The sequence below is a fragment of the Molossus molossus genome, unplaced genomic scaffold (assembly GCF_014108415.1).
Source record: "Molossus molossus isolate mMolMol1 unplaced genomic scaffold, mMolMol1.p scaffold_m16_p_10, whole genome shotgun sequence".
Classification (NCBI taxonomy): domain Eukaryota; kingdom Metazoa; phylum Chordata; class Mammalia; order Chiroptera; family Molossidae; genus Molossus; species Molossus molossus.
The window spans coordinates 58,403,075-58,414,710 of record NW_023425345.1 but is presented as its reverse complement, the minus strand read 5'-3'; the positions used below and the strand labels follow the sequence as shown (position 1 = coordinate 58,414,710).

The 11,636-nt window shown below is 45.5% G+C and overlaps 1 pseudogene; it reads right to left on the bottom strand.

Annotated features, from left to right (window-relative positions):
• Window positions 1-696: 696 nt before the first annotated feature.
• Window positions 697-5,102, bottom strand: LOC118623722 (annotated as a pseudogene).
• Window positions 5,103-11,636: the final 6,534 nt, after the last annotated feature.

The window sequence follows — 11,636 nt, the reverse complement described above, 5'->3', positions numbered from 1 at the left end:
TGCCTCCCCAGAAATCCACATTTGAAGAGGCTTGACATTTCCCATAGACCTGCCCAGGAGGAAGATGATCTGCCCTGGGCGGGACCCTTGATCTACGACACTGCTAAGGCCGTGACTCCCTACTGGGCTGCTCCTACATAAACCAAAGTGACCCTGAAGACTGGCCTGGGTGGGACTCAAGACCACCAAACCTCCCAGGTTGCCAGGCGGATGAGGGTGTGTGGGCTGTGCCTGGGTGTGGTGAATAGAGCCTGATGCTCCCCTAAGGCGGGCACAGCCAGCAGCACCCCCTCCAGATTTGCTCCTGGGCAGCACAGCCTTTGTAGCACCCCCTACACCACTGGTGATGCTGGTGTCCTGGAGAATGGACAGGGACACAGAGGCTCTCCAAGCACAGACTGGTTCGACCACCACCCCATAGCACGGCCTGGAAAAGAGCAAGCTGGAACCACAGGAGGTGACCAAGGGAACACTGCACCTGAACGCACACAAAGGAAGGTCAGAGGAGAAAACCAGCCGGTGGGGGACGCAGCGTCCCCTTTACAGAAGGCTCAGCCCGTTCCTCTCCCCAGCAGAGACCAGGCTACGGGATGGAGTATGAAGGACAGGGCCCTGACCTACCCCGCCAAGAGGCCGGGCCGCAGGCATCGACCCCACTGGTCACAGTAACCAAGCCCAGACCAGGACGCTGGACGCTCACATGTCCACGAAGACCATGAAGCATCAGCCCAGGCCCCCGACCAGCAGCATGGTCACATGGATGCCGTAGACTAGCAGCTCGTTGAGCCGGCGGAAATCCACGCGTCGGCGGCCCAGCAGCAGCACCGACAGCTTGAGCTGGAAGCGCCCAGGACACGCACGCCCAGGTACTGCAGGAGGGCGGCCAGCGCCCCACAGCGCGGCTGTGAAGAGGCTGCAGCTGACGTGGAGCAGCGCATGCAGCCCTACAGCCAGCGTGCACACACGTACACGTCACAGCTGTTGTACTTGGGGCGCGCCAGGCCGCAGGTGCTCGCGGGCCCGCAGGCCGCGTGCAGGCAGGTGGTGTGCCGGCCGTGGAAGGCGCGCACCCGTCTGAACGTCCATTTTATTAGACATTTCTTAAATAATTACTGTTCCTTAAAAACAGATTAAAACTGCATATTTAGAATGAGGTCGTCTACTGACTGTTTATAAAACTTCAAAGCAAGAAAAAATAGTATTTTTATAAATACAATGACTCGAAAGCTTTCTCTTATCCTAAAACCCTCACTCCTTTGGGTTCAATTATTTCTTTACTATTTTTACTTGTTTCCTTTATAGAGCTATAGTAATGCTTATTTTGTTACCCTCCCAGATGACCTTCCCAAGATGACCCTCCTCCAAGCAGTTCTATCTTATCCTTGTCCTCTCCAGTCCCAGCACTCGAGAATTAACATCCCCCAAATCTGCGTTAAATACTGCATTTGTTTCCCAGGGCTGTTGTAACACAGTACAACCAACTGGGTGGGTTAAAACAAAGAAACAAACAAAATTACTGTCCCACATTTCTGGAGGCTGGAAGTCCAAAACCAAGGTGTTGACTGGCCCCTGTCCCACTGTAGCCTCCAAGTCTTGGTCTAAGAGATGACACCTGCTCGCTTCTCCAGCTTCAATAGCCCAAGGCACTCCTCGGTGGTGGCAGCATAACTCAGATCTCTGCCTACCTCTTCACATGGTCTTATTTCTCTGTCTCTGGCTTCACAGGGCATTCTCCTCTCTGCATCTCTCCTTCACTTCTTAGAAGGGCGCTAGTCATATTGAATTAGGGTCCCTCCTAACAATCTCATCCTAGCTAGATCCCAACTGCTAGAACCCCATTTCCAAATGTCAGTCTGAGGTACAGGAGTTTAGGGCATCCACGTATCTTTTGGAGGGACTCAACCCGATCCATCATAGGTGCCTTGGCTCGGGATGCAGATATCTCTCTGAATAACTTTTCCTAAGGCAACTTTTGTTTTTCTGCTTCCTACGCAAAGCAGAAGCTAATTATCTCCATCGTTTCTTATTTGACATAGGCACCATCCTTTTCTCCTCTTCCTTTGTTCTTGGAGTGTGGATGTGAAACCGCAGATGGAGCAGCTGTCTTGTGACCACAGAAGCATGAGTGGAAAAGCCAGATGCTGAGGATGATGGAGCAGGAAAACCGGAAGGGCTGGCAGTACTGACACCACGTTGCTATGCACAGGCCCTGAACTTTCCACCTTTGGTATTCCCCATTATTTCAGAAAAATGCCACCCATTGCAGTTAACTCACTGTAGATGAGTTTGTTTGTTTTTTTTCTTTTTGTTTTTGTTTTTATCTTTATTGTTGAATGTATTACAGCTGTTCCTCATTTTTCCCCCATTGACCCCCTCCTCCCCACTCCCGCCCCCCTCCTGCCTTTTCCTACACTGTTGTCTCTGTCCATTGGTTATGCATATATGCATATAAGTTCTTTGGTTTATTTCTTCCCACTCCCCAAACCCCCCTTCCCTTTGAGGTTTGTCAGTCTAGCAACCAATTTGTTCTTCTTAATCCCTTCACCTTTTTCACCCATTCTTCCAACCTCCCTTCCATCTGGCAACCAACAAAATGTTCTCTGTATCTATGAGATTGTTTCTGTTCTGCTTGTTCATTTTGGTTGTAGATTCAATTGTTGATAGCTGTGTATTCCTTGCCATTTTGTTTTTTCATGTTTTTTATCTTTTTCTTCAAGAAGACCCTTCAACATTTCATATAATAATGGCTTGGTGGTGATGAACTCCTTTAACTTTTTCTTGTCTGGGAAACTCTTTACATGGCCATTGATTTTAAATGACAGCTTTGCAGGATAGAGTAATCTTGGTTGTAGGTTCTTGCTTTTCATCACTCTGAATATTTCTTGCCACTCCCTTTTGGCCTGCAAAGTTTCTTTTGAGAAATCAGCTGACAGCCTTATGGGTACTCCCTTGTAGGTAACTAGCTGCCTTTCTCTTGCTGCTTTTAAGATTCTGTCTTTGTCTTGAACCTTTTGCATTTTGATGATGATGTGTCTTGGTGTGGGCCTCTTGGGGTTCATCTTGTTTGGTTCTCTCTGTGCTTCCTGGACTTGGATTGCTGTTTCCTTCACCAAGTTAGGAAAGTTTTCTGCCATTATTGTGTCAAACAGGTTTTTGATTTCTTGCTCTCTCTCTTCTCCTTCTGGCACCCCCAAGATGCGAATGTTGGCATGCTTGAAGTTGTCCCAGAGGCTCCTTACACTATCCTCATTTTTTTGGATTCTTTTTTCTTTTTGCTGTTTTGATTGGGCATTTTTGCTTCCTTATATTCCAAATCGATGGTTTGCTTCTTGGCTTTACCTACTCTGCTATTGAATCTGTGTAAATTATTCTTTATTTCAGTTAGTGCCTCCTTCATTTCTGACTGGTCCTTTTGTATGCTCTTGAGGCCCTCACTAAGTTCACTGAGGTTCTCACTAAGTTCATTGAGCATCTTTATAAGCAGTATTTTGAACTCAGCATCTGTTAGGTTGCTTATCTCCATTTCGCTTAGTTCTTTTCCTAGAAATTTTTTCTGTTCTTTCATTTGGGACCTGTTTCTTTGTCTCTGCATTTTGGCTGCCTCCCTGTGTTTGTTTCAGTGTATTACTTAACGTATGGGGCTAGCTGAGACCAGATGCTGCTTGTTTGAAAAAATTTAGGAAAACCTGAAGCAGGATCCAAGACAGGCCATTCCTATGGTAAAGCAACTGGCAACAGCTTGGGTGGGCCTGAAAGTTGGGTGAGGCGGGGCGGGGCCTCAGGGAGTCAGCAGGGCGGGGCTACCAGTGTGAGCCAGGTTGCTGGAGTCCCGTCAGCCTCCCTGAGCCTCAGTTCCCGCTGGTTTTTCCAGCCAGAAGTTATGGGGACTTCTCTTTCTGGCACTGAAACCCTGAGCGGGGCACCTGGTGTGGGACGGGGACCCCTCAGTCCTCAAGAAGGACCTTCCCAGCCGCGGGAGCCTCCTGATTTTTATCCACCACACGTGGGTGTGGGGCCAGCCCATCCGCCTCCGCCTTTCCTACCAGTCTCAATGCAACTGCTGCTTTAATGCCATAGTTGTAGGACTTCCATTCAGCTCGATTTCAGCCGATGGTTGTTCTGTAGTTTAGTTGTAACTTTGATGTGGTTGTGGGAGGTACCTACGCCGCTATCTTGACCGGAAGTCGAGTTTGTTTTTTTTCAACCAATACAAATTCCCTCCCTTTGAGGGAAGTGATAAACCACAGGACTTATATGCATGTATGCAAAACCAATGGACATAGACAACAATGCTGGGGACAGGGCTGGGTGGGGTGGGGAATCAAGAGGAGGGTGTCAATGGGGGAAAAAAGGAGAAACATCTGTAAAAATAATAAATTAATAAAAAAATTAAATAAATAAAGACACTGGACAGTCAAAAGGAAAAAAACCAACAAATTCCCTCCTTCAAAAACAGCCTTGAGGCAGTGGAACTCAAAATGAAAGAGCTATGCTAATGGACTGGCTCCCCGGGCCCAACTGCTTACGCAAACCTCTGAAAGCCAGTCATGTTAAACCACAGAACTTATATGCATGTACGCAGAACCGATGGACATGGACAACAAAGCTGGGGATGGGGTGGGGGGGGGGGAATGGGGAGGAGGGTGTCAACAGGGAAAAAAGGAGAAACATCTGTAACAAAAATAAATTAATAAAAATGTTTTAATAAAAACCAGTCATGTTTATCAGTGACTTAGTACTGGCCTGTCGTTGTAGCTCGAAACAAGCAGATAGCATCCTTTTTCTAAAAATAACAAATACAGGGTGGGCAAAGGTAGGTTAACAATAATAATGCAATAACTAATAATAAGTAAATAATAATACAACAAAAAAACTCTGTTTTACATACTCACAACTGTAAACCTACGTTTGCCAACCCCGGTAGTATATATTTTAGTTCTCTTTTTCTTGTTCACTTTGTTTTAAATAAAAGTGTAGCCTTCTGCATTTGCATACCTATTAGTGAAGTGGTAGCGTGCAGTCTCCTTGGTGACAGACGTCTGCCTCCCTGAAGAACTATGAGTACCAACTTGTTCCCATGTGTTATAGAGATGTGGCTTCATCTTTGCTGACTTTAATTTTAGATGTCAAGTTACCTTAAGCACTACTCATTGGCCAATTTCCTGCTTGACTTTTGATCTGTCTGGCTTATTCTCAATCCTTTCTCTCTGCCTGGCTCAGCTGTCCAAACACTGTCTGGCCTGAGGTTTAACCTTCCTTGCAACTGGCAGCCCCAGTGAAGCTTGGCTGAGATGACCTGCATTGGGCTAATAGAAACGCTAACCCCCTAGGAAGACTGACCAAGAAAAAAAAAAGAGAGAAAAAATAAATTTCCAATATTAGAAATAAAACAAGGGCTACTACTAGTGGTCTTAGAGAAAGGAAAGGAATAATAAGTGAATATAATGAATAACTTGTTGTCAATAGATTCAACAAGTTAGATGGAATGAGCAAATTCTTAAATGAGTCTACTTCCAAAACCAATGTGGGAATTAAAAAAAAAGTCTGAATAGCCTAACATAAAAAATTATGAAAGAGCTGAGACTGTTTCTTGCTTGCAAACTAACAAGTTAGTCCGTCACAGTATCAAGAAAACGGAAAGAAAATATGAGACTTCTGGGTCAGAGACAAAGGATAGTAATGGTAATAAGTTAAAGCTTTTAAAAACATTTCATTTCTTAAATTTTATTTATGTTAAAGTTATACAAACACATCATTAAAGAAATCAAAGTTGCCTCTGGGATTGTTAGCGGCTGGAAAGCGGGAACCGGCACCAGGCTCTAGTGACCAGTAACACCAGACATCAGTTCAGCAACCTCAGTTCTTGAGTTCGGCTTGAAAGAATTCAGAGCTGAGGAACTCAAGTTATAAGGGAACATTTATTTAGAAAGTCACAGAGGTAGAAGAAGTGAGCCCTAGAAGAAATTGGCTCTGGAAACAGGTTACAGAGGCAGAGGAAGGGCCCTTGGACCTTAGAAGAAGGAGAAGGCCCCAGGGAGAGGGGTGGGGAAAGACCTGGGGGAGCTCCATAGAGAGGGCTGGGCTGGGCCCTCCGTCCTGAGGGCTCTTATCTGCGGTCTCAGGGGAGGATCTAAATCGACTATTCATCAGCTTTTCCAAGGGCTCATTAGTCATTGAGGCTGGTCCTGAGGTCAGCCAGGGCACAGCTCCTCCTGGTTTTGCTGCTTTTCTGGGTGTGGACCTGAAAGACAGTTGAGGCCTACATGTCACCTCCAGCTGTTAATGCTTCAGGAAGTGGTCCTGCAAGGGCTTGTAGTTTTGTTGGTTGCTAGGCACCCTGGGCTCTCTGCCCCCGTGACCCTCTGCACCTACCTGATCCATCCTTCTGGAACTGGGCCGCCTATCACTCCCTGAGCCAATTCAGCAGAGACAAGGGTGAACCGTGCATGAGTGTTCACTCCAGTATTGCCAGCAATAAGGGAGAGCAGTGAGTCACGCCGTAAAATCTGCTCTGCCCTCCTCACTTGCCAGCTGCTTTTCAAGGGGAGAGAAACAATGACAGCCAGGAGGGGGAAGAATGTGGGCTGGAGCTGCAGGCTGGTCACCAGTGAGTCACAGTCACGGGTCCAGAGTCCAGCGCTCAGATAGATACTCAGGTTGTTAAACCCTCCTCCATGTGGGGCAGTCCCCCTTGTCTCCAGAATTGGAGAACGGACAGCACTCCTGAGGTAAGCTCCCCAGACACAACCTCCCAGCCAGGGCAGAGTGGGCTTCTCTGTAATCAGAACAAAGCGACCACAGTTAACATTGCGAAGGATGATTAATATTCCTTATAACTATGGCTAGTACCCCACTGTGATTAGTTCCCTATTTTATTATCCCCGCCCCCTTCACTTCCTGCTTTGCTCATGCCCATCTAACTGCCCGCCACAGAACCACAACGGGGAGGACATGCTTTAGAACATATTTTAGGAAAGAAACTGCAAAAAGGAAACAGAAAAAAAATTTTTTACAGTTGCCTACTAAATGTTCAAAGAAAACAGCAAACATTCTGTTGAAACCACAATTTCCTTTGGGTTGATAAGTTGAAATGAGTTTCCTTCTTAGAAGTGAGACATTAACTGTGCTGAAGATGTGTGGTCTCCAGGCTAAAAGGTTATATTGGCGACCTTAGGTCTTTGCCCATTTATATCTTGTGTTTCTCCCTATAAAACCCTTGAGTTATGTTCAGATGCCTAACAAGTTTCACTCATGAATGACTAACTCGAGCAGTGTTATTCAGTATGATGTAAACACTTTATAAACATAAGCACCCATCTATTACTGTTTATTCATGTTTATTGATTTAGACAGTATATTTTAAATTTATAATAATTTTTTAAAATATAGTTATCACAATTACCTTAGGATGATTGGTATCAGAAAAGGACTGTTTAAAGCAAATATACTTTAAATGAGGACCAAAAACTCAAAATGAAATGTGTGTGTGGGGGGGGGGGGAATTAAATGAGATTGTCTTTTGAAAAATCAAAGTAAAAATTTGGAAATTGAGTTCTTTCTTATATTTAACAGATGTTTAAATTAGATGTGTAACTATGGACTAATTCTTAGAAACAGGAAAGAATAAAATGAGTGTTAATTGAGGGGATTGGCTTAAGTTTTTAAAAAGTTATGTGAAGCCCTGGCCGGTTTGGCTCAGTGGTAGAGCGTCAACCCTCAGACCAATGGGTCTCGGGTTCGATTCTGGCCAAGGGCATGTACCTCGATTGCAGTTAGTCCCAGGCCCTGGTTGGGGTCATGTGGGAGGCAACCAGTAGATGTTTCCTCTCTCCCTTTCTCTCCCTCCCACTCTATCTGAAGATAAATAGAAAAATATCCTCTGGTGAGGATTGAAAAAAAAAAAGTTATGTGAATACAAAACAGCGTATTTCACTTCACATTTGACTTTCAAAGTAAAGAGGGGCATATATATCTAACTATGTCTATAGATAGATAAATAGATAGATAGACAGACAGACAGATGTAAAATCAGAGTTCTTTACCAATTTTCCCCAGAAATCTTGTAATACTTTGACATTTAAATCATTCTGTCTGTAAGGACTAATAAAGTCATTATTTTGTTTATTTGTCTCCTTCAAATATTAACCAATTTAATTCTAGTCAGCATTTTATTTGTCAATAACTTTTTTTTTCTTTATTGATTTTAGAGAGAGAGAAGGGAGAGGGAGAGAGAGATAGAAACAACGATGAGCGAGAACATCTATTGGCCACCTCCTGCATGCCCCCACTGGGGTCAGGCCCACAACCTGGGCGTGTGCCCTGACTGGGAATCGAACTGGTGACCTCTTGGTGCATGGGTTGACACTCAACCACTGAGCCATACCAGCCAGGCTGTCAACAACTTTTTAAGAAATTTCTAAAATCCTAAACCTTTTGCAAGAATTGTAATCTCATGTTGCAGTTGATTTGTTCTATTGCATTTGCATTGAATTGTAAGATGTTGACAGTATTGTGACATTAGCAAGAAGGCTACAAAGGTGATGACTCTTCCTGCAAGGACAACGTAAGTGTAAGTGATAAGGGAATAGGAATGTTTGGTTTGGAAATCATTCCATACACATTTATTAACAAATGTTTCTGTTTTGGTGTTATGACCTGCCAGGGCCATTAATTATTTAATTAAAACATCACTGTCTAGTAGAAATATAACGAAAGCCACACATGTTATTGTAAATTTTGTCGTATCTAGATTATAAAAGTAAAAAGAATCAGGTGAAAGGAATTTTGATACTAGATCGTATTTAATCCAATATATCCAAAATATTATCATTTCAACATGCAATCACTATGAAAAGTGTTGCGGAGATATTTTACATCCTTTGTTTCAAATCAAGCCTGAAACCCAGTGCATATTTTACACTTAGAGCACATTCCAGTTCAGACTCGCCACACTGCAGGTGCTCAGTGGCCGCCTAGGGCTAGTGGCCATGACCCCAGACAGCACTCGTGCAAGATGAAGCTGCCTCAGCTCTGCAGCACATCTCATCCAAGCAGGCCTGTGTGTACCTAATGTGATTTGAGGAGGGGATTCTGATTTAGATGGTATATTGACTGAGTGTTTGTGTCCCTTCCGAATTCATATTTGAACACTCAGTGTGATGGGGTTAGGAGGTGGGGCCTTTGGGAAGTGACTAGATTTACATGAGGGCATGACGGTGGAGCGCCCGTGATGGAATTAGTCTCCTTCTAAGAAGAGAAAGAAACCAGAGTTCTCTCTTTACCATGTGACACATCTGATTGGTTGCTTCCTGCACAACCCAGACCAGAGCCGGGGACTAAACTGCAACCAAGGTAGGTGCCCTTGACTGGAATCCAACCCACGACTCTTTGGTCCGAGGGCCAACACTCTAACCACTGAGCCAAACCGGCCAGGGCAAAGGAGGTCTGATTTAAAATGTTGCTGAGCAACAACAAACTGTGACCCCCATCAGCACAGTTCTATTTTCTGTAGTTCTGGTTAATAGAAACCAGAACAACAAACCTTTTTTGATTGAGGGTTGGCTGAACTAGCTCACAGGGAAATCTCAAGAGTGAGAGTATTGAAGATACTGGTGGGAACATGCTTGTGGTGCTTGATTATTGGTGCCTAGGCAGGATAATAAAAGAAGTTAAAGCGTGATGGAGTGGGGACGATGGGCTGAGCGAACCGCAGACGAGAGGCCTGCGTCTCCAGATACGTGGAGAGCATTAGTCGCTGGGACAGTGCCAGAGCTGGAGAGTTGGGAGGGAGAAGATGGCCGAAGAGCAGGAATGTGGAGGAAGAGCCCGTCCAGGGGGAGTATGGAAGTGGGCAAAGGCCCATGATCTATCTGTGCGAAGGATTGGTTCAAATCAGTAGAGCTGGTTAGAGAAGTTTGTGGGCAGAGCGTTTGATAATTCGAAGGAGACGAAGACTAGTCCTCACGGGCTGCAGGGTAGGTCTGAGGATGCTGGTGGCAAGAGCAGAATTTGGTAGGAGTGAATACCATACACCTCAAAGAAGCATACGTAGGAAAGGCTGTGTAGCAAGGTAGGTGGGACACAGCAGGAGGCGGCTGGGAGGATTTTGGTCCCAACAGCCTGAGGCACAGTGAGGGTGAGTGAGTGAGTGCTTCAGCCCAAGCGCTTAGCCTCGGGCCAGATGTCAGCAGGGCCAAGAGAATCAGCACGGTGCAAAAAACGGTTCTCAAACTTTCATATCTAAGAAACACTTGGGAGGCTGCCTGAAGGCACCGATAGGTTGTCACAGGGCGGATAGTCTACTGCACAATAACAGCCGTGAGTCATTGGCATAAAGAAGAGAGGTAACTCTGAGCTTAAGTCACTTCTTTCCTTTACAACCCGTGTGACCTTGAACAAATTACTTAATGCTGGCCCTCAATGTCCTCATCGAAAACGTAGCCATATAATACGCACTCTCCAGGATCCTAACAAAGTCAACATTAACTGAGAACGCGCTGGGCTACACTACACCATGAAATGAAAAGGGTAAGGCCATGGACGGCTGTCATGGGAACTGGCAGAAGACAGCTGCCCTCTTTGAGTAAGTGGAATAGTCCAACCTACAAATGTTAGTCTCCCCCAGTCCTGGGCAGGGTGGAAGCTAAAGGGCAGAAGGTGAAGGCACGTTCCTATGGGTAACTGCACACTGGCTCTCTCAGCCTCTCCACGCGAGAGCTGGCTTTCCTGCATATAGTCTGCAGCTTGTACAAAACCTTTGCTCAGCTACAAAGTGGCTGTTAGTGTAACACCTGCAGCCAGTGAACCATCTCAGACGTCAGCCCAGCAGAGAGGCCCTGAACGAACTTAAGAGTGCATCGTAAGCCCTGGCCAGTTTGGCTCAGCGGTTAGAGCGTCGGCCTGCGGTCCGGAGAGACCCGGGTTCGGTTCCCGCTAAGGGCACGTACTTCGGTTGCAGTTTGTCCCCGGCCCTGGTTGGTCGTGCGGGTGGCAGCCACTCGATGTGTCCCTTCACATCGATGTTTCTCTCTCTCTCTCCCTCCCACTCTATCTGTACGAAAAATGGAAAAATATCCTCGGGTGAGGATAAAAAAAAAGAGTGCATCGTAAGAACTTTCTTGCTTTACTCAAATCAGAGCAGCATTACTCCAAGAGAAACAGAATAGGGAACACCAGGCACACTTTATGCTGAAATTGAGCTAACTCAAATTTAAAAATGCAACAGGAGCATGTGAACCTACAATAAATATTTTTCTCTGAAACATGTCAGTGCTAAAATAAGATTTTAGAATTATCTGCAGAAGGGGAAGTTTAACAATGTTTAAGAGTTTAGCCCTTAGCGGGAACCGAACCCAGGTCTCTCTGGACCGCAGGCCAACACTCTAACTGCTGAGCCAAACTGGCCAGGGCCATTGTAATCATTTTTTAATTTAAAGCAAACGTGGCGCGTACCTCGGTTGCAGTTTGTCCCCGGCCCTGGTTGGTCGTGCGGGTGGCAGCCACTCGATGTGTCCCTTTCACATCGATGTTTCTCTCTCTCTCTCTTCCTCTCTCTCCCTCCCACTCTATCTGTACAAAAAATGGAAAAATGTCCTCGGGTGAGGATAAAAAAAAAAAAAAAAGAGTTTAGAAGTGTA